Source organism: Rhinatrema bivittatum, chromosome 1, assembly GCF_901001135.1.
Source record: "Rhinatrema bivittatum chromosome 1, aRhiBiv1.1, whole genome shotgun sequence".
Classification (NCBI taxonomy): Eukaryota; Metazoa; Chordata; class Amphibia; order Gymnophiona; family Rhinatrematidae; genus Rhinatrema; species Rhinatrema bivittatum.
The window spans coordinates 828116368-828137350 of NC_042615.1; positions in this window are offsets into that span (position 1 = coordinate 828116368).

The window sequence follows — 20983 nt, forward strand, 5'->3', positions numbered from 1 at the left end:
TGCACTCTTGCCAACTGTCTATGATCTCTTTCCATTCCCCTCTTTGAGAACCACTGAATAAAAAGTATTTTTAGCATTTCTGCTCTTGTGCTGTGGACTTGTCACCCTCTACACATTTCTCCTTTTTTATTCCCAGTTTTACAGTTCCACATCTGCACTGCCTCTGTTCTCCGCCATATCTGAGGAAAACAAGTCTTCTCACCTTATTGCATGAGTTCTCCTGACCTCCATTTGCATCTTTGTTATCCTGACTGCTTTTCCTGCTTTTCACCCTTCCCAGTATTTCTGCTTGCACTCCTCATTCTGAGATACCCTCTACTTATATGAAAGTGAATTCCTTAGCCTTACTTTTTGATGGACAATGGCATTCCCTGCAGCCTGCTTTGTTTAGACAGAATATTAATGTTCACTCCACTCTCATCTGTGCTGTTGACAGATTTGATGGAGGGTCCCGTGATAATGGATGGCCGTATCTGCATGCCTGGTTATTCCCTGCTCTCTTGACTGGCTCAGTGGTCCCTGCTGACCACCAGGAGAAAGCCTCTTTTTATGATTGGGTACTAACCGCATACTCTCCTGTGTTCTGGTCACTCATGGCCCACAGATTGAAGTCCGTATCCCGGTCATTGCTCTTGTCCATGCTCACTAGTCCTGTGATGCCTGAATGAAAGAGAGGAGACAAGGGTAAGGGGCTCCAGCTTACCGGTTTATGTTTGTCAGACACCGCGGTGCAGTCTCCTCCACTCAGGATCCTGCTACAAACTTCCCGCAGTGCAACATATTTTTGTACTGTTACTGCATGCTGAGCGTATCAGACAAAAATGTTTAATTTCCAGGCTCAGACGGCTATGGTTTACACTAACACGGCAGGTTTCCCTCTCCTAAGACGTTCTTCTCCTTAAGCTTGGCAGAGCACATGGTTCATTTCTCCAGACATTACCAAGCAGGAGATTGTTCTCCAAATCTCAAATCCATTCTGATCTCAAGATATTTTTCTCCTGCTTCTTCAATAAAAAAGTACCCCAGCCTGTTATGAAACCAGATCCCTCTGGGACCAATACAGCCATGAGCAAAGCAATAAGGAGAAAGCAGAGTGGGCAATGGAAGGACGACCAAACAATCGAGCAGGTTGGGGACAGAGCTGCTGCTGTGGAGCTACAACGTGCCAGAAACCAATGGGGTTGATGCCGGCAGGTTGGTAGTGGCTAGCTACTATTCAGCAGTGCCACAGGGACTCCTGCAGCTGGATGTTTGGGCAACAGCCTCATGAATCCTGGTAGCTTTCTACAAAGGATGGTGGTGAGACATGGGAGGGTGGCCGGGCATTGGATTGCTTATGACATCTGGTACACTCATCTACCCAGAATGACAGAGGACCCAAAAGGAAGACAACAGGCACTGATAGGAGAAATCTCCTGGAGGGGGAGGAGAGGGCCTGTTAAGCATCCACAGCTGGGATACAACCTGGTGGTACAACCTGGTGATGTGAACTAGAATAACTGGGCAGACTAGATTGACCTGTAGATCTTTGTCGACCATCATCTGCTCAGGTCCTCAGCCCCAATGAAAGAAGGAAAGATTAGAACTAGAAAAGTATCCAGTTAGGACCATGGAAATAGCTGAAGGGAAGAGTTCCCATGCACAGAAACCAAGGCAAACTGGAAATATTTATACTGGAAAGGAGGAGATGATGAATGTATATACACTGACACTATCCAGAAGAGAAGAGGACAAACGTAAATGCTTCTCTTCCCTCATTCACATCGCAGCCTTGACTCTTCCACAAAACCACCACACCTTACATCACAGCTGAATCCATTCCTCACCATCCCCCTCCCCACGCACATCCCTGCAAAGCTTTTCCCATAACACCTCCCCCACCTTACATCACAGTCAGAGCTCTCCAATTTCTGCCCCCTCTGCTCCCCCACTCACCAACATCTGAGCAACCCCCTCCCTCAACACACATCACAGCTTAGGCTCTTCTACAATTTCCCTCCCGTTTCCCTCACCCCGCCCCACACACTTATCACAGCCTGGGGTCCAGCAGCCCCCTCCCCTTACAAAATTCCCATCACAGCCTGGGTTCTCTTGCCCCACTCACATGCTTCCACTCATATCACAGCCTGGGATCCAGCAGCCCCCTCCCCTTACAAAATTCCCATCACAGCCTGGGTTCTCTTGCCCCGCTCACATGCTTCACAGCCTGGACTCTTCCACTCATAACACAGCCTGGGATCCAGCAGCCCCCTCCCCTTACAAAATTCCCATCACAGCCTGGGTTCTCTTGCCCCACTCCCATGCTTCCACTCATATCACTGTCTGGGATCTCCCTCCATCCCTCCCACCAGCAGTAGCTCAATGGACAGAGGAGCAGGTTGTAAACCAGGGAAGCCAGTGTTCAAAGCCCACTGCTGCTCCTTGTGATCTTGGGTAAATCATTTCACCTGCCATTGCCTCAGGTACAAACTGATAGGCATAGAGTCACTAAGGTATGATTTTTTTGTTTTCGCAGGGAAGTTGTTGTGATTGGCCACATGGCCTAGGTCATGTGACTAGGGCAGGGTCAGGTCACCGGGTGGGAGCTAGGGGGTCCCCTGGTCCTCACTGCAGGATTCTCTGTAGGTTTTTTGGATTTTGAGGTGCGAGAAGTAGAGTCTGAGGTTGGGGTATTCACTGACTACCAATGCTTTCTTTCATAAGTAAAAGATCTCTGGTCTCCTCTTACTAAAGGAGTGAACCACTAAGCTGGGGAGGATCTGTGCATCAATAAGGGGGAGAGGTTTGGGTTTTGCACCTCCATGTGGGAACATGCAGAGGGTGCATCCTAGCTGTTTATCATCCCGCAGCACCTGCCATCCTCGCGGGTTTTAGTTGAAGTAGGAGCTCTCTACCTCTTGTCTTCTAATATTTCCTTCTAACTTATGGGAAAGGAGTAAGGAAGTTTCCATTTTGGGGTCGGCCTCTCGTTGACTCCTCTACCTTCCTTTAAAGCAGTTTTTGCTAGGATTCCCTGTGGGAGCCCAGCCCACCCCCTTGTCGCAGTGGATTGGGGCGTCCCTGTGTTCTCCTAATGAACGAGCGTAGGCAGTGACAGGGACCTGCTGCAGAGGAGGAATAGTTTTGCATTAACTGTTGTGAGCTCTCTCTTATGTTGAAGGTACGGAAGTTTTATTCCACCCTTCCTGCTCTTTATTTTTTTCCCTTTTTGGGATTCAAGTAATCTTGTGTCCACTTGGTGCTGGTGGGTCCCCTGAGTGACCTGTTCAATAGATCCCTGGAAATGGGAGTCATGCTGAGTGATTGGAATAGAGTGGTGGTGGTCCCGCTTCGCATAACCCCAAACCTTAAAGATTTACACTGGCTACCCATCCCATTCAGAATCCAATACAAAACATTGACTCTCATCCACAAAACACTTTATAACCAAAATATAGATTGGTTCAACACTGCCTTACAGTTGCAAACACCAAAAAGGAGATTAGGTTCCTCAAACACTGGACTTCTTCAAACCCCCTCTCCAAAATCCATAAATCTTAACATATTCAGGGAACGTTCCCTCTCTATGGCGGGACCTACATTATGGAACAAACTACCTGTTATGACCCGGAGAGTGGACCCTTGTTCTGAGGTAGAGTCTGCGCTGCCAAGAAGGAAGTAAACCCTCGTCGATCTCTACCATCAGATGGCGAGGCCTGTTGAAGATGTTGAGAGAACGACTTCACCCTGGAAGCTCGTGATCCCCCCAGGAGGAGCCCATAGGGACACGGCCGCTGGGACTTAGACGACTCCCTGAAGAATGAAGATGGTCTGGATGCAGGCGCCTCCTGCAGGTCATGGGTTCCAGACAGATGGCGCCTCCAGCAGGTCGTGAGAAGTCCGGGAGTATAGCAGAAGAATAGTCCTAATCCAGTCCAAGGATTGAAGTCCAGAGGAGGGTCGAAAGCCGGTCCAGAAGCAGATGGGAGAATGGTCTGAAGCCGATCCAGGAGCAGAGAAGGAGAAGGGCCTAGAGCCAGTCCAAGTCAATACCAGAATAAACCACCACCAGTCCGAAGGTCAGGAGCCAGAGAATCAGTCCAACAAGGAGAAGAGCAGGAACTGAGCAAGGAGAGGATCCGGGACAGCAAACCAGGAACCAAGCACAGAGCCTCAATACCAAGGCAAGGTCTGGATGTCAGACCTTGCCTTAAATACAGGAACCAGGAGGCGGCGTCTCAGGAGGAGCCATGACAATATCTGGTCATGGCTCCTTTAAATCTTTGCTGCAGCGTGCGCGCGGCCCCTAGGGACTGAGGGAGAGGAGCCGGACCGCCGAAAACCAAGCAGCCAGGCGAGACAGCGGCAGCCACCGTGAAGAAAGTAAAGTAGGTTTGCCTACCACCGCGGGAGCCTCCAGTGCCCCCGGTTAGTAGACTACTTTTAAGAACGCCGACCCGACTCTGGCCGCGGCCCGCCACGACCAGCGGACATAACACCCGGTCGCGGGTTGCCGCAGCCGGGGTTCCTAACAGTACCCCCTCCTTTAGGCTCCCCCGAGAAGGCTTGGGTTTACCAGGGTGGTCCACATGAAAGTTCATGAGAAGAGGCTTATCCAGTATATTCTTGGCAGGTTCCCAGGAATTCTCCTCAGGTCCGAATCCCTCGCACGAGAGAAGATACTTTTTATTTTATTTATTTATTTAAGAGTTTTTATATACTGTCATTAATTTATTCACCATCACAACGGTTTACAATAGGGGACCAGTAAAAAATATGGGTCGTACATTACATAGGTGGTGCCAATAGTGTTCGGTAACAATAAGGCGTTTATTAGGGGGATTAAGTGTATCATAGCAATATGACCTGAAGGTTGCCTACAGTTAAAAAAATGTTGAAATAATTCAGTAAGGATTTATAAAATTAGGCATTTGGTGCTTTATGCCACATATCTTTTACTTCAAATAGCCTGCATCAGTTTTCTTTCTGGAAGGCTTATTTATTATTTATTTATTTAAATACTTTTGATATACCGATACTGAAGACTGGTGTCTTATTGTACCGGTTTACATTGAAACAAGGGGTAACCAATTAACTATGAAAATAAAGTTACAAAGAACAAGGGGTTTACAGGATGGGAGAGTAGAGAGCGAAAGCACACAATTAGAATAATAAGTTATACATAACTAAGTTTAAAATAACGGAGTTTAACATATAAACGAATGTAGCAGGCTTAGACAATAGATTAGTCTTTAGGTCTATAAAGTTGCCGGTGCGAGTGAGGGAGGGGGAGGGAGGGGATCTGTGAGAATGGATTGCATAGCTGTGCTGTTCGTATGGTGTCCATTAAGGGAAGGCTTGGGTGAACAGCCACGTTTTTAATTTCTTTCTGAAAGAAAGCGGGCATTGTTCCTGTCGAAGTTCCGGGGAAAGGAGATTCCAGTAATATGGTCCAGCCGTGGACAAGGTTCGTTTCAGGATGGAAGTATGAGTGGTGGATTTATTTGGTGGGGCATGGAGCGATCCTTTGTAAGTTGATCTGATCGGTCTTGAGGACACATGAAGTTTGAGAGGAATTTTGAGTTGTAGAGTAGATCGGTGATATATGTTTTTGTGGATGATGGATAAGGTCTTGAACATTATTCTGTGGTTGATAGGTAGCAAATGTAGGTTTTTTAGTATTGGTGTGATGTGGTCTTTGCGCCGAGAGTTAGTAAGGATCCATGCTGCGGCATTTTGCAGCATCTGGTTTCATTGAGGCGGCTCGAAGGCCAAGGAGGAGTGCGTTACAGTAGTCTATTTTTGAAAATAGTATGGCTTGTAGTACAGACCGGTAGTCTTGAAAGTGAAGGAGAGGTTTTATTTGTTTCAGGACGTGAAGCTTATGGAAGCATTCCTTGGTGGTGGTATTAATGAATTTTTTGAGGTTCATTCTGGAGTCGAGCATGGCTCCTAGATCTCTCACGTGGTTTACAAATGGTGAGAGATGGAGAGTAAGGGGATTGTTGACCTTGGGAGAGATGAATAGAAGTTCTGTTTTAGAGGTGTTAAGAACAAGATTGAGATTTGAAAGTAGACTATTGATGGAGCTGAGGCAGTTGTTCCAGAAGTGTACGGTGCTGGAGGTGGGATCCGTGACAGGGATTAAGATCTGTACATCGTCTGCATATACAAAGTGAGTTAGGTTGAGGCTCTCTAGATGTTGGCATAGAGGTAACAGATAAATATTAAGGCCATTAAATTTCTCCCTTGCCCCTGCTGGGTCCGAGGCCGACAACGAGGCCGATCGCTCCGTCCTGCCGCCGCCCCGACCGGAAACAAGGCTCGCCTGCCACCGCCCCGACCGGAAAGAAGGCCCGCCTCGCAAAACCTACCTGCAGCCAATCCGAAAGGGCACAGAGGCCCTTTAAATTCGCAACGGATCCGGCGCCATGCGCCGGTTTGAGCCAGGTTTGAGCTTAGGTCATCCATTGAGCATGGTTTTCTGAACCAAATTGTTGATTTGGGAATGCAGGGAGTCTGTTTTTTCTTTATTGAGAGTTCGGTAGTGATCAATGCGTGATCTGACCAGGGGATGGGGGTACAGGTGGGAGGGGTATTGGTCGAGATGGTTTCATTTATGAAAATGAGGTCCAAAGTGTGGCCAGCTTTATGGGAGGGTTTATTTATAATTTGCTTGAAGCCCATGGCTTGGAGAGAGGATAGGAGGGCTTCACAGTTGGGGGTAGGAGATGGAGAGTCAGTATGTATGTTGAAGTCCCCTAAGATGATGGCCGGGGCGTCTGTGTTGATGTGTTTGGCGATGATTTCGATGAGCGGGGAGGGGTCAGACTCTAGGAGCCCTGGTGGGGCATATATAAGACAGATTTGAAGTATGTTTGATTTGAATAGCCCAATTTCTAGTTTGGTTGTTGATCTCACTGGTAGCTGAGATATTCTCAATTCTTTTTTTGCAGCTAGCAGTATTCCTCCTCCTCTTTTCTTTTGTCTGGGTAAGGAGAATATGTCATATGCTTGTATTGGCAATTGGTTGATTAGGGCAGTGTCTGTGTTTTTATCCATGTTTCAGTGATTGCGCAGATAGCAGGTTGAGAGTCTAGGAGGTAGTCATTGAGGATATGTGATTTTTTGTGAGGGATTGGGAATTGAGAAGCGATAGGGTAATTAGAGAGAGGTAAGACCTCAGTTTTGGCAAGAGATCTGAATTAACAGAAACTTCTGTGGCCAATAGGTCCAATCATCGGTCTTGTAATCTCTAATATGAATTTTTAATTTTTTTTTTTTTTATTTATGCCAATTATGTTTACAAACAAGCAGCAATATCAACTTGTCATTACTACAGGTGCAAGCAAATGGATTTACAAACTTAAAAGACTTTTTTATAAGAAATCAGCTATAGGTTAATTGCTGAATAACTCAATATATAAACCACAAAAATAAGCTGGTAAAGCTGTCGCAAGCTAGTAAAGCTGGTAAAGCTGGTAAAGCTGGTGAAGCTGGTAAAGCTGGTACAAGCTGATTCAATCGCTTTGTGCCTCAAAATGCCTCAAAGTTTGTAGCAGAATCTTCTGCAACCATAAATATGATACAACTTGAACATTGAAATTTCAGTCTTAATTAATAGCAGGACGGGCGATATAATTCACTCCGTCTCTTCTCATAAAGTCTTTTTCCCAACAATGTTTGTATACGGCAAAACACTTATCTTAATTTGATGAATTTGATGATCACTGGCATTGCAGATAGTTTATTCACTTTGTGCACAAAGTGTGCAGGAAGATCACAACACCCCTGGTATCAGGGTTAGGGCACTGAGTGCAGGAAGATCACAACACTCCTGGTATTAATAGGGATAGGGCACTGTGTGCAGGAAGATCAAAACACCCCTGGTATCAGGGTTAGGGCACTGTGTGCAGGAAGATCACAACACTCCTGGTGTCAGGGTTAGGGCACTGTGTGCAGGAAGATCACAACACCCCTGGTATCAGGGTTAGGGCACTGTGTGCAGGAAGATCACAACACTCCTGGTATCAGGGTTAGGGCACTGTGTGCAGGAAGATCACAACACTCCTGGTATCAGGGTTAGGGCACTGTGTGCAGGAAGATCACAACACTCCTGGTATTAATAGGGATAGGGCACTGTGTGCAGGAAGATCACAACACCCCTGGTGTCAGGGTTAGGGCACTGTGTGCAGGAAGATCACAACACCCCTGGTATCAGGGTTAGGGCACTGTGTGCAGGAAGATCACAACACTCCTGGTATTAATAGGGATAGGGCACTGTGTGCAGGAAGATCACAACTCCCCTGGTGTCAGGGTTAGGGCACTGTGTGCAGGAAGATCACAACACCCCTGGTATCAGGGTTAGGGCACTGTGTGCAGGAAGATCACAACACTCCTGGTATCAGGGTTAGGGCACTGTGTGCAGGAAGATCACAACACTCCTGGTATTAATAGGGATAGGGCACTGTGTGCAGGAAGATCACAACACCCCTGGTATCAGGGTTAGGGCACTGTGTGCAGGAAGATCACAACACTCCTGGTATTAATAGGGATAGGGCACTGTGTGCAGGAAGATCACAACACCCCTGGTGTCAGGGTTAGGGTACTGTGTGCAGGAAGATCACAACACCCCTGGTATCAGGGTTAGGGCACTGTGTGCAGGAAGATCACAACACTCCTGGTATTAATAGGGATAGGGCACTGTGTGCAGGAAGATCACAACACCCCTGGTGTCAGGGTTAGGGCACTGTGTGCAGGAAGATCACAACACCCCTGGTATCAGGGATAGGGCACTGAGTGCAGGAAGATCACAACACCCCTGGTATCAGGAATAGGGCACAAGTTCTAGTCATATTGACTGATCACAATACTTTTTTTGTCAACTACCAACAGTTTCCATTTCCCATCCCCCCCAACTATCACCTCAGTTGGAACCTTGGTAACATCAATATATAAGAGGGCAGGCAGCCAATAGGAATACATATTCATTCCTAACTGACCTTTACTGACCTGGAAAGTGTCAATAATTTGTATCATTATCTGTTAGTGTTCCTGAGTTTCCATTTCCATTCCCCATCCCCCCAACCATCACCTCAGTGGGAACCTTGGTAACATCAATAGATAAGAGGGCAGCCAGCCAATAGGAATACATATTCATTCCTAACTGACCTTTAACCTGGAAAGTGTCAATTTGTATCATTTTCTGTTAGTGCGCACTAACACGATTTAACGATTTTTAACGATAAATCGTTAGAATTTCTATTGTATTGTGTTCTATAACGATTTAAGACGATATTAAAATTATCGGACGATAATTTTAATCGTTGAAAAACGATTCACATCCCTACTAATTATATCCTCCATTCATGGAGATCCCCTGCCGGGGAGGATAACTCATCACACTGTACCAATGGAATGTCACATTTCGCTGAACCACACCGAAAGCATCTCCTTCTATATCATCCAAACAGCAATTCATCCTATAGTTCTCGGCATCCCTTGGTTACAGCAACACAACCCACAATTCGACTGGACCTCTTTAAAACTAATCCATTGGGGATCTAAATGCCAAGAGACCTGCATTCATGGGTCAAGCCCCTCATGCAGCTTCATCTGTGCCTCTCGGCTGGAGGGTCTGCCATCACAGTCAAGCAGTTCTCGGACGTTTTTTCCAAAAAAGCTGCGGACATTTTGCCTCCACATTGAGAATTCGATTGTAGCATCAATTTGATTCCTGGCGCCAACCCACCACGGGGTAGGGTCTAACCTTTGTCTGCCACAGAGACCCGTGCTATGTAAGAATATATTCAAGACAACTTAAAGAAAGGATTCATCAGGTGCTTGAAATCCCCAGCTGGGTCCGGCTTTTTCTTTGTCGGAAAAAAGGATGGGACCTTGCGAGTATGTACAGATTATCGTGGGCTAAATGCCATTACCATCAAGGACCGTTACCCATTGCCGCTTATAGCGTAACTCTTCGACCATCTACAGGGGGCCAATGTGTTTTCAAAGTTGGACCTTCGAGGAGCATATAATCTAGTTAGGATTCGTGAAGGGGATGAGTGGAAGACGGCTTTTAACACCAGAGATGAACATTACGAGTATCTTGTTATGCCTTTTGGATTGACCAATGCTCCTGCCATCTTCCAGCACTTTGTTAATGAAATATTCAGAGACATGCTCTATGTCTGCGTGGTAGTCTACCTAGACGATATTTTGATTTTTTCCTGCGATTTACAGATGCATCGTCAACATGTTGTTCAAGTGCTACAACGTTTGAGAGAAAATCAACTCTATGCTAAATTGGAAAAATGTATTTTTGAAAAAGAAGCTTTACCTTTTTTGGAGTATATCATTTCTAAACAAGGATTTCAAGTGGATCCCGCTAAACTAAAATGCATCTAAGAATGGCTTCAGCCTAATGGTCTACGGGCCCTCCAGCGATTCCTCAGATTTGCAAACTACTACCGTAGTTTTATACAGAACTTTTCCAAGCTGGCTGCACCTCTTATGGCACTCACTCGTAAGGGGGCAAACATCAAGGTCTGGCCCACTGAGGCTGTAAAAGCCTTTCAGGCTCTCAAGGAGTCCTTCCTTCAACAACCCTGCCTTCGACACCCGGATCCCATATGTCCATTTACAGTGGAGGTCGATGCCTCTGCTGAAGGAGTAGGAGCTGTCCTGAGCCAAAGCAACGCCTCGGGGAAATTTCATCCGTGCTCCTATTTCTCTAGAAAAGTTTCCCCAGCGGAGCGCAATTATTCTATTGGTGACAAAGAACTCCTGGCTATCAAACTCGCACTTGAAGAATGGTGACAGTGGTTGGAGGGGGAATAGCACCGTTTTACCATCTTCACCGACCACAAAAACTACAACAAGTTCAACGCCTGAACCCTCGTCAAGCTCACTGGGCGCTTTTCTTCTCATGCTTCGACTTCGAGCTTCGATATCGACCAGCTACAAAAAACATCAAGGCTGATGCTCTGTCCCAATCTTTCTCTGATGTGGACATCGAGGAGCCAATCCAAAATATTATTGATCTTGCTCGCATTATCCTCTCCACTACATTCACAGTCCCACCGGGCAAGACTGTGGTACCTAAAGACTTCGTACTAAAGTATTACAATGGGGACACGACTCTCAGTTCGCTGGACATCTGGGCATCAGGGTTAGGGCACTGTGTGCAGGAAGATCACAACACCCCTGGTATCAGGGTTAGGGCACTGTGTGTAGGAAGATCACAACACTCCTGGTATTAATAGGGATAGGGCACTGTGTACAGGAAGATCACAACACCCCTGGTGTCAGGGTGAGGGCACTGTGTGCAGGAAGATCACAACACCCCTGGTATCAGGGTTAGGGCACAAGTTCTAGTCACATTGACTGATCACATTACTTTTTTTGTCAAGCTACCAACTGTTTCCATTTCCCATCCCCCATATATTGTCAGTGGGAACCTTGGTAACATGAATAAATAAGAGGGCAGCCAATAGGAATACATATTCATTCCTAAACTGACCTTAACTGACCTGAAAAGTGTCAAATTGTATCATTTTCTGTTAGTGCGCACTAATGGGAAAAAACGATTTTTTAACTAAAAAATCGTGCCAAACACGATTTTCTTCTCCTGCCAGACGATTTCAATCGTTAAGACGATAGGGCACACGATTCACATCCCTAATAATTAGTGGTTTTGGACACAAGTGGGAATGCGTAGCTGCTCTACCACATCTTGTAGAATAAAATTCCCATCGGCTCCAGAATCTACTAAAGCCAGAGTGGAGAACCGATGGTCTTTGAAATCCAAGGTAACCTGCAGAGTTAGTGGGGGAGCTGGAGAGGTAATGCCTAGGGTTACTCCCCCAATGGAGCCTAGTCATTGGAGTTTCCCGGACGTGTAGGACAACGGGCAATGAGATGACCCGCTCCTTCACAATAGAGACAGAGGCCTGCCTTGCGGCGTCTTTGACGTTCTTCTGGAGAGAGGGGGCCTCGTCCCAATTGCATATGTTCCTTGGAGAGCAGTGCGGGTTGTACATGTGGTGGTGCGAGGAAGAAGGGGAGGGTTGATCCAGACTTAGTCTCCCAGTTGTGAATTCCTATACATAGACGGGAGGTCCTGTTATGAATTACCTCCATCCAGGGGACACTCCTTCCAGGACCTATCGTGATGTCCATGGCACCCATTACTGTCCTGATATGATGGCTCAGAACTTTGGCTCATTTAGCCATTCCCAGAATCCTCAGCAGGCTGATTCAGACTGACACTGCTGAAATATTATGAACTTCTGACCACCTCAGACTCAAGAATGTGGAAGATCTGGGAAACTTGTAGGCTCTGCAAAGCCTATAATTAAAGGCCAGGTGGGCATCAATGGCAATATTTAAATCATAATACAAGGAAGCTTGGTTCTCACGAAACCAAAATACAAGCTTGTGTCTCACAGATGCCTATCTCAACTGACAGGAGCCAGGTGAACGAAGATTCCCTGAGGTTACAGCTTTAATTAAAGTTCTGGCACCAGCAACAGAATTCAGGCCTACTATCTATTCAGAACACAGACCTACTATCTGTTTACACAACACAGAAGATCAAAAGGAGATCAGAAGAAACAAAGTTTCTTCTGATCTCCTACCCTACCCTGATTAAGTACACTGACTTCCGCAAGTATCTTGCCTACGCCTTGTATATTCCTGTAAATAGTCCGTTGCAGTTTTATTTATTGCTTTAATTTCCTCCACCTCCTGCTCTTTGTATACTCCTCCTTGTTCGCCCTCCCTGTTCATTGTAATTTCTGCCTTTAAAGTTACATTGTAAACCGGTATGATGTATGCATACTAATACCGGTATATAAAAGTTTTTAAATAAATAAAAATAAATAAAGTGCATCAAAGCCATGTTGATAAAGGAACTTTTATGGTGGGAGGAGATTGTTTTCAGGATAGACAAGTTTAGTTTATGACATTGACAAATTGGTGAAGGATTTTCTCACAAGCATTTTCTATGTATGGGTTAAACTATAAAATAACTGTGTACAAGATATTACAAGACACAGCGTTGCTATGCCCATCTTGAAGGATAGCTCCTGTTCTTCCAAAGATATGAAATATTAAAAATTATATTTGTTCTGATATTCTGAGTCATATCTTTGTTTGAAAAAGTGCTGACAAGCGCCTTCTTAAAGTACAGAATATTATGTACATTTTTGGCGACAGCAACGAAGGGACATTAATAGCTGTTGCTATTATTATTATTCTTTGCTGTAGTGTTCATTTTGGTGGACAAAATTGTACACTACGTTCTCGGACATTTAATTGGCTTTCCGTCCGAAGGAAGTTTTCCCAGGCAGACTGGAGGTATTTCCCAGAAGATATTTGAGCTCAGAGAAGAGGCTTAACGAAGTTTTTGTGCTGCCGCTGGCGGTTCTGGTTCCAGTTCTGTAAATATGTTAAAAAAAAAAAAAAGTAATTGTCAAAAAAGACATATGTAAGTATAACATTTTTTTTATTATATGTATATATATTTTCTATTATTTGTGTGTTTGTGTGTGCATATGTACAGTGTATAGATTGTGTGTTAGATCTTGTATCAAATATTGTGTGTTAGGGTTTCTGTTTTAAAACCAGAACAGAAGAGAGAAAGGGGGAGGATCAGAATCAATAAGGTGACTGGGATAGAAATTATTAAAGCAGGTCAGCGGGTGCAGATACAGAAATTTCGAAGTTTGTTTGTAGTATATTTTTATTAAGCTGTTTCACGTTTCTTTGGTGTTTAATAAACTTTCAGTGTCCAGAGGGTTAGCTAGAAACAGTGGTCTTTTGTCCTCAGACCGCATGGCTTCTGGCTCTGCAGTGGTTTCAAGTTACACCTGTGAGGAGACGGGGAGCTGCAGAGTGAGCAGTGGTGATTGTGTAGCTTCAGAAGGAGGAAGAGGGAATTATGAAATGTTTGAAGTTAAATTGGGCAAGTTTGAAAGTTATAATTAGTATGATAAGGAGTTTTTAGTTAGTGGATTGTTTACAAAAGTTGGGTTGTTTGCTGTCTTGTACAGGAAGATGCTAACGACTTTAATCTTTTAAAGCAGGCTACATGTGGTTAGTTTCTTTCTTTTCCTCCTCTGATTAGCTTTAACAAGGAAGCCTATTTCCTTTGTCGGTGTGAATCTATTTATATAAGTTACGATCTTGTGTAAAAGGTTTCCTTGCTAAATAGATTAGTGATTGTAGTTAAACCTAAAATGGATATTTGTTTTATTGGAGCAGTAGGCATTCTTTGTGTAGAGCAGAGAGAAAGCGGGAGTGAGAAAAAAAAATGTGGTGCTTTTAAAACTAGAAACTGCATGGCTGGATATTATAGTTTACAGCTGTCTGTTCCATGTGATCAGAGGTACACAAATGCAACCAGTTTATTTCAGTCCATGAGATTTATTTTTATAAGTTCATACTTAAGTTTGCTTTGGAGTTAACGCGTGATTGCTGTTAGGTTATCATTAAACAGAGAAAGGAATCTTTCAGTTCTATGCTGTTTTTCTTCTCCCCCCTCCCTCTCAAGATAGTACAGGGCAGAGTGGTTTACTGTAAACATGGAAACATAGCAATGATGGGGGGGGGGGAGAACAAGCAGCCCGTCCGGTTTGCCCAGCCAGTTTCACACATATTTTCTCTTATATTTATTTGTTTCTCTTAGCTCTTTGGTTCTATTTCCCACCATGAATGTAGGGATGCTCATATTTGCATTTAAGTTTTTAGAACTGTGTTATTAATGAGAGTTTAGTGTGAAGAGATTTTAGCACAATGTGAGATGTGTTTCATTTTTGAGAAATTCCAGATTTTCATTTGGTAAGAAAGAAAGCATGAAACTGTGTTTATTTAAAGCCATTCATAATTAGATTTGATTTATCATTGGAAAGGGATTTAGTGTCTTTTTCTTGTGTTGAAAGTGGAAGAAAGTGAATTTGATGCCATTAGCAGGGACATAGTAATGTTAAAGAGGGAAGAGATTTATTTTTATGTTGATGCGGGTAGGTAAAGTGCTTTGTCAGTAAGTTAACTATGCGTTACAGTGTCAGAATGAATATGCAGAAGGCTGTGTGGTGGGAAATTTAGAATGTTTTGTTCGACGTAGAGAAAAAATGTGAGTCAGTTGCATTTAAACTAGAGATGTGCTTCGTTTTTTTCTACCGGGTCGTTTTTCGGTTCGAATACTTCGTGGTATAAGTCGGGTGGTCTCGTTTCGTTTTCGGGTCGTTTGTCCGAAAACGAAACGAGAAACCCGAAACCGGACCGAAAAAAGAATCGGTAAACGAAGCAAAAAAAAAAACCCACCCAAGCATTTAAAAACATTTTGAATCATTTTCATACATATAGGCAACCCCCCCCCCCCCCATCCCGATCCCTCCCCAAGACTTACGAAGATCCCTGGTGGTCCAGCGGGGTCCCGGGTTCTATTTGCCCTCCGTGCCCGGTGCAAGCCGTGCGCCTCAAAATGGTGCCGAATAGCCCAAACTACCATGTCACAGGGGCTTTCGGCGCTATTGGTCAGCCCCTGTCACATGGCCATCGGCGCCATCTTGTGCTCCTATCATGTGACAGGAGCTGACCAATGGCGCCGAAAGCCTCTGTGACATAGTATGGGCAAAGGCTATCGGCGCCATTTTGGTTACTGGCAGCCGAAAACGAAATCGCTCTCGGACCCTTGCTGGACCCCCAGGGAATATTGGCAAGCCTTGGGGGGTTCAGAAGCCTGCTGAGGATTCTGGGAATGGCTAAATGAGCCAAAGTTCTGAGCCATCATATCATGTCCCTCTTGTGGCACCTTCAATGGTAAAGGTGGCACACCAACCAGTCTTCGATGATGAGCCATAACAAAGGAACTTAAAAGTGTGTCCTAACAACTAACCTTGGTATTTATCAGGTGTAGTGCATAGTTGTGTGTCCCTCTAGATTCCTAATTAATATAAACGATACTCCCACAAGCATTCATCAACTAATCAACCAATAACATCAAAACTGAATTACAATAGAAATTATCTAGTTCTATGGTTAAATTACAAATGTAATACTATCATAATTTTAGTCTTAAACTAGAAATTTCATTGCATAAGGACGAAATGCCATACTTAAACTAATAGTATGAAAAGGCAGATTTGTTCCTACTAGAAAATAGTCTGTATCCTACAAATCATATAATGTTACATCACATACTAATATAACTAATTTTCACTAGGTAGCCATTAGCTCTATAATTGAGCTATACGGATACCTGCGTTATAAAAAGGTCCTAAATTAAAATAGCAAGACCACATATGTTATCTTTCAGAGTCAAGTAAGTACATAATAGTGGTGTAACAGGTAAAGATAAGAAGAACAAAGAGATCAGTATGAAAGGCTTATGTTTCTCACATAATACTAGGTATACTGGGCAAGTCTTTTCAATGAATACTGTTATTGTAAACAACTACCCAGGATAATATTCATTAAAATGGCAAGCAGGGATATAATCAATGCACATTACCAGAAAAGTGAAGGAAACAGAAGGACTCATACTGTGTAGTGCATACATAATATGGGATGAGTTATAAAAGTGTTGCAAAGCATAAGACATATTCTGGTCATAGGCTGCAGTGATGGAAGATCCAAATCATCGAAAGCAGAGGCATATGCATGGTAGGCAAAGGCATAGCAAAAGTCCACAATATCATGCTAATTCTGTAGGGTATTGATGGTGCTATGCAGTATTATGACAACAATCTGTAGCAATGAAAGCAATCACTGTATGGCAGTCCTAATTCAATTGTGGCAGTCACCTGTCCAAGAGATGATACAGCTGTGGATGGCAAGGTGACTAAACCAGTTTTGGTCAAGGGGTATAAGTTGTTAAGGTAGATGAAGGCTAGTAATACTGCTTCGTCTTCAGGTATTTCTAGAGAAGCGGGGCTAATACTCTTCTTAGATGATGGTAAGTCTAAGTGTAATTGGGGATAATCATAGAAACAAGTGAAAGCTGACTCTGTGAAAAAGTCTATAGCATATTATGTAATCTAACACAAAATAATGTACTTTGCAAGATTGATAAACCATCAGTGTGAATCTTTGCAAAGGGAAAGGAAGGAATGTAATACAAATAAAAAACAGAAATAAGGAAAATGATATCTTCCCCTTTGGAATCCTAAATGGAAACAAACTAGCTTATAAACAGAATATTTTTAAGTCACAGATAGGGTTTATAGTGAAGGGGCCAAGATAAGAAGAAACGAACAATGAGCAATTAATATACCGAAAGATATAGTAATAGAATTTTGTAGATCCCTATGACAGTGCTCCTCATGTGTAAGGTATGTATTTGTTTCAAGGAGAACAATCTCATAATAAATATCACAGGCTACACTAGTAAGAAATATTTGTGAAAGAGAGTGAAACAGTCATTAGGTAAAATCTAATAGATAATGTTATAGGAAAAAGATATTCAAAAAAGGTTCAGTGAAGAAATTAGAATAAAAAATAGAATATTGAGATATTAAAAATCAGCAAAGTGATTACTATAAGTGCAAGCTGCAAAACAAAAGAATAGGAATAGCTTATAACATATGCTGGTGTGAAAGAGAAATATATATAGATATCCCTCTTGAACCATGAATTATCATATTTGAATCACACTGAGACCCATCACCCTCTATGAGATCAAAGCAGATTCCATAGATAAAGATAAAGAAAAAGATAAACCTAGTACATATTAATTTAGCTGATTCAGCCTAGAAATACATATAAGTATTAGAACTTCTAAAACTGAAAAATACTACTAAACTTGGAACATACAAAATCATGAAAATAGCATCACTTCAGATGATATCATTAAACTTGAACACCTAAGTACTGGCAGAGAATGAAAGAACCTAGATTCTGCATAAAATCACTCCCACAGAACAAAGAGAAAAGCAAAGAGCAGGTATAAATTGTAAGCATTTCAGTCCATATAGTATGTAATAACTTCTGTGGCCAAGGATAATTTCTGCAGTCAGTGCGTATATAGTTCTTAGTATGATTCAGTGCTGATGGCCGAGCCGAATCCCTTAGCTCATTAGATTAGATGCATGTGTATGGATTCAAACCTAAATAAAAGTACAACAAATCCGATTCAGTAGTAAGAAAATACTATTATGTCATGTACTCCCTATATTTAATTTGCAAAATAATCCCCACATTATTTCAAAACATCATGCAATGGTCCGAACCACAAACAAATACTCAGACATTACATTAAAAACATATATTTCACAGAACTGACTACATAATACATGCATACATTCATTCTTCATTGTTATGTGTTTATATAAGCCTCCCCCCCCAGGCCGGCGAAATAGACTAACCCACAAGAGTTGCAGAATCTCGTAAATGCCCCCCCCCCCCCCCCCCCGAACATGGACGCAAGAACATCCCCACGCCCCCCCCCCCCCCCCCCTGCAGGCCCGACAATACCTTTCAAAAATGGTAGTCTGTGGAGCGGGCGTTCGTTCCAGCATGGAAGTATTGGCGCCGGGCCCTTGAGGTGGAGCAATGGGAGCGGTCGTCTCGCTCAGATAGTAAGGGTGAAGGTGCGCCGGTTGCCAGTTCAGAAAATGGCGTCGACGGGCCCTCGCCCTTACTATGTCACAAGGGCTACTGCCGCTATTGGCGTTCCCAAGTGTCCTAATAAGGGAAAGAGCCGTCGGCGCCAGTTTGATTGCTGGCAGCCGACAGCCATAGTGTATGCGATGTGTCCCGGAGTGGTGTTGCCCCCCCCCCCCCCCAGCTGGAGCAGCCCGAACTATTCTGCAGTTTTCCGTGCATTCGGAGGTTGAGGGCAGTAAGTAGAAAAGTCATGTGCGTGAGGGGTGTGAGGAGGGTGTTTGTGTGTGAGTTCGTAGGGTGTGGGAATTGTAAACATGTGGCATGTGAGTGGCCTCCCGGTGTAGCATGCTGGTATTTAGTGGGTTTTTGTGTGTTTTTTGAGGGTGTGGGAAATAAGTACAATTGGCATGTGTGCGGGGGGGGGGGGGGGGTTGTGAGGAGGGTGGATTTGTGTCTGCTCAGTGGGTGTGTGAATTGCAAACATTGGTCATGTGTGTGTGGGGTGTGAGCGTTTGTGCAAGGTGTAAGAGCTTCCGCTTACGTCCACCAGATGTCGCTGTTTTGTGGAACCAAATTTTAAAACTTTTTTACCAGCCCCCGGTGTGACACTTATGTAATGTAAGTGTAGAAGATCCTAGCCGTATGTGAGGTGAAACTTGTGTCCAAATTTGAACGCAATCGGTTAAGTGGTTGCTGAGATTAGCGATTTGGTACAAACTATTTAACATTTTTATTTATATAGGGGTAGATTTTCAGACGAGCGCGAACAGCCTACTTTTGTTTGCGCTCCAGGCGCAAACAAAAGTACGCTGGATTTTAGTAGATACGAGCGTAGTCGCGCGTATCGGCTAAAATCCTGGATCGGCGCGCGCAAGGCTATCGATTTCGTATAGCCTGCGCGCGCCGAGCCGCGCAGCCTACCCCCGTTCCCTCCTAGGCCGCTCCGAAATCGGATCGGCCTAGAAGGGAACTTTCCTTTGCCCTCCCCTCACCTTCCCCTCCCTTCCCCTACCTAACCCACCCGCCCGGCCCTGTCTAAACCCCCATCCTACCTTTGTCGGGGGATTTACGCCTCCCAGAGGGAGGCGTAAATCCCCGCGCGCCAGCGGGCCTCCTGCGCGCCGGGCCGCGACCTGGGGGCGGGTACGGAGGGCGCGGCCATGCCCCCGGGCCCTAGCCACGCCCCCGTACCCGCCCCCAAAACGCTGCCGACACGCCCCCGCAACGCCACGCGCTCCGGCCCCGCCCCCGACACGCCTCCCGACACGCCCACTCCGAAAACCCCGGGACTTACGCGAGTCCCGGGGTTCTGCGCGCACCGGTGAGCCTATGTAAAATAGGCTCACCGGCGCGCAGGGCCCTGCTCGCGTAAATCCGCCCGGTTTTGGGCGGATTTACGCGAGCAGGGCTCTGAAAATCCGCCCCATAGATATAGAGTCCCGGTTTCTCAAGTATATCACGTTAGTGCCGTGTATAATAGAGTATAATTTCGTGGATTGTTACAGCTCACATCTGACTCCCATGGATCCTCCAAGGATGAAATAAATACACGAGAAAACTCCAAAATCTGAGACTGGGGCCTACTTTCTATATGTTTCTGAGATCTTTTACACCAGTTTCATTAAAAATAATATTACAATATGCTATGCGCTTATTATTACCGTGTTACCGTGTTATTTTAACATTATGCAAAGGCTCAGAGGTGCAGCAAAGCAATATCTATATGGAAGAAATATACACCCTCAACTGTCTATGCAGAAAACCTTTTCTAATGATTTTATCATTTTTATAATAATCATTTGGAAAGATTTTCTGCATAGACAGATGAGGGTTGTATATTTCTTTCATATACCACGTTATTCTATTTCAGGTTTCAATTGGTAAATGTAAGAACATAAGAACATAAGAAATTGCCATGCTGGGACAGACCAAGGGTCCATCAAGCCCAGCATCCCGTTTCCAACAGAGGCCAAAAACCAGGCCACAAGAACCTGGCAATTACCCAAACACTAAGAAGAACCCATGCTACTGATGCAATTAATAGCAGTGGTTATTCCCTAAGTATAATTGATTAATAGCCATTAATGGACTTCTCCTCCAAGAACTTATCCAAACCTTTTTTGAACCCAGCTACACTAACTGCACTAACTACCTTCTCTGGCAACAAATTCCAGAGTTTTATTGTGCGTTGAGTGAAAAAGAATTTTCTCCGATTAGTCTTAAATGTGTTACTTGCTAACTTCATGGAATGCCCCCTAGTCCTTCTATTATTCGAAAGTGTAAATAACCGAGTCATATCTACTCATTCAAGACCTCTCATGATCTTAAAGACCTCTATCATATCCCCCCTCAGCCGTCTCTTCTCCAAGCTGAACAGCCCTAACCTCTTCAGCCT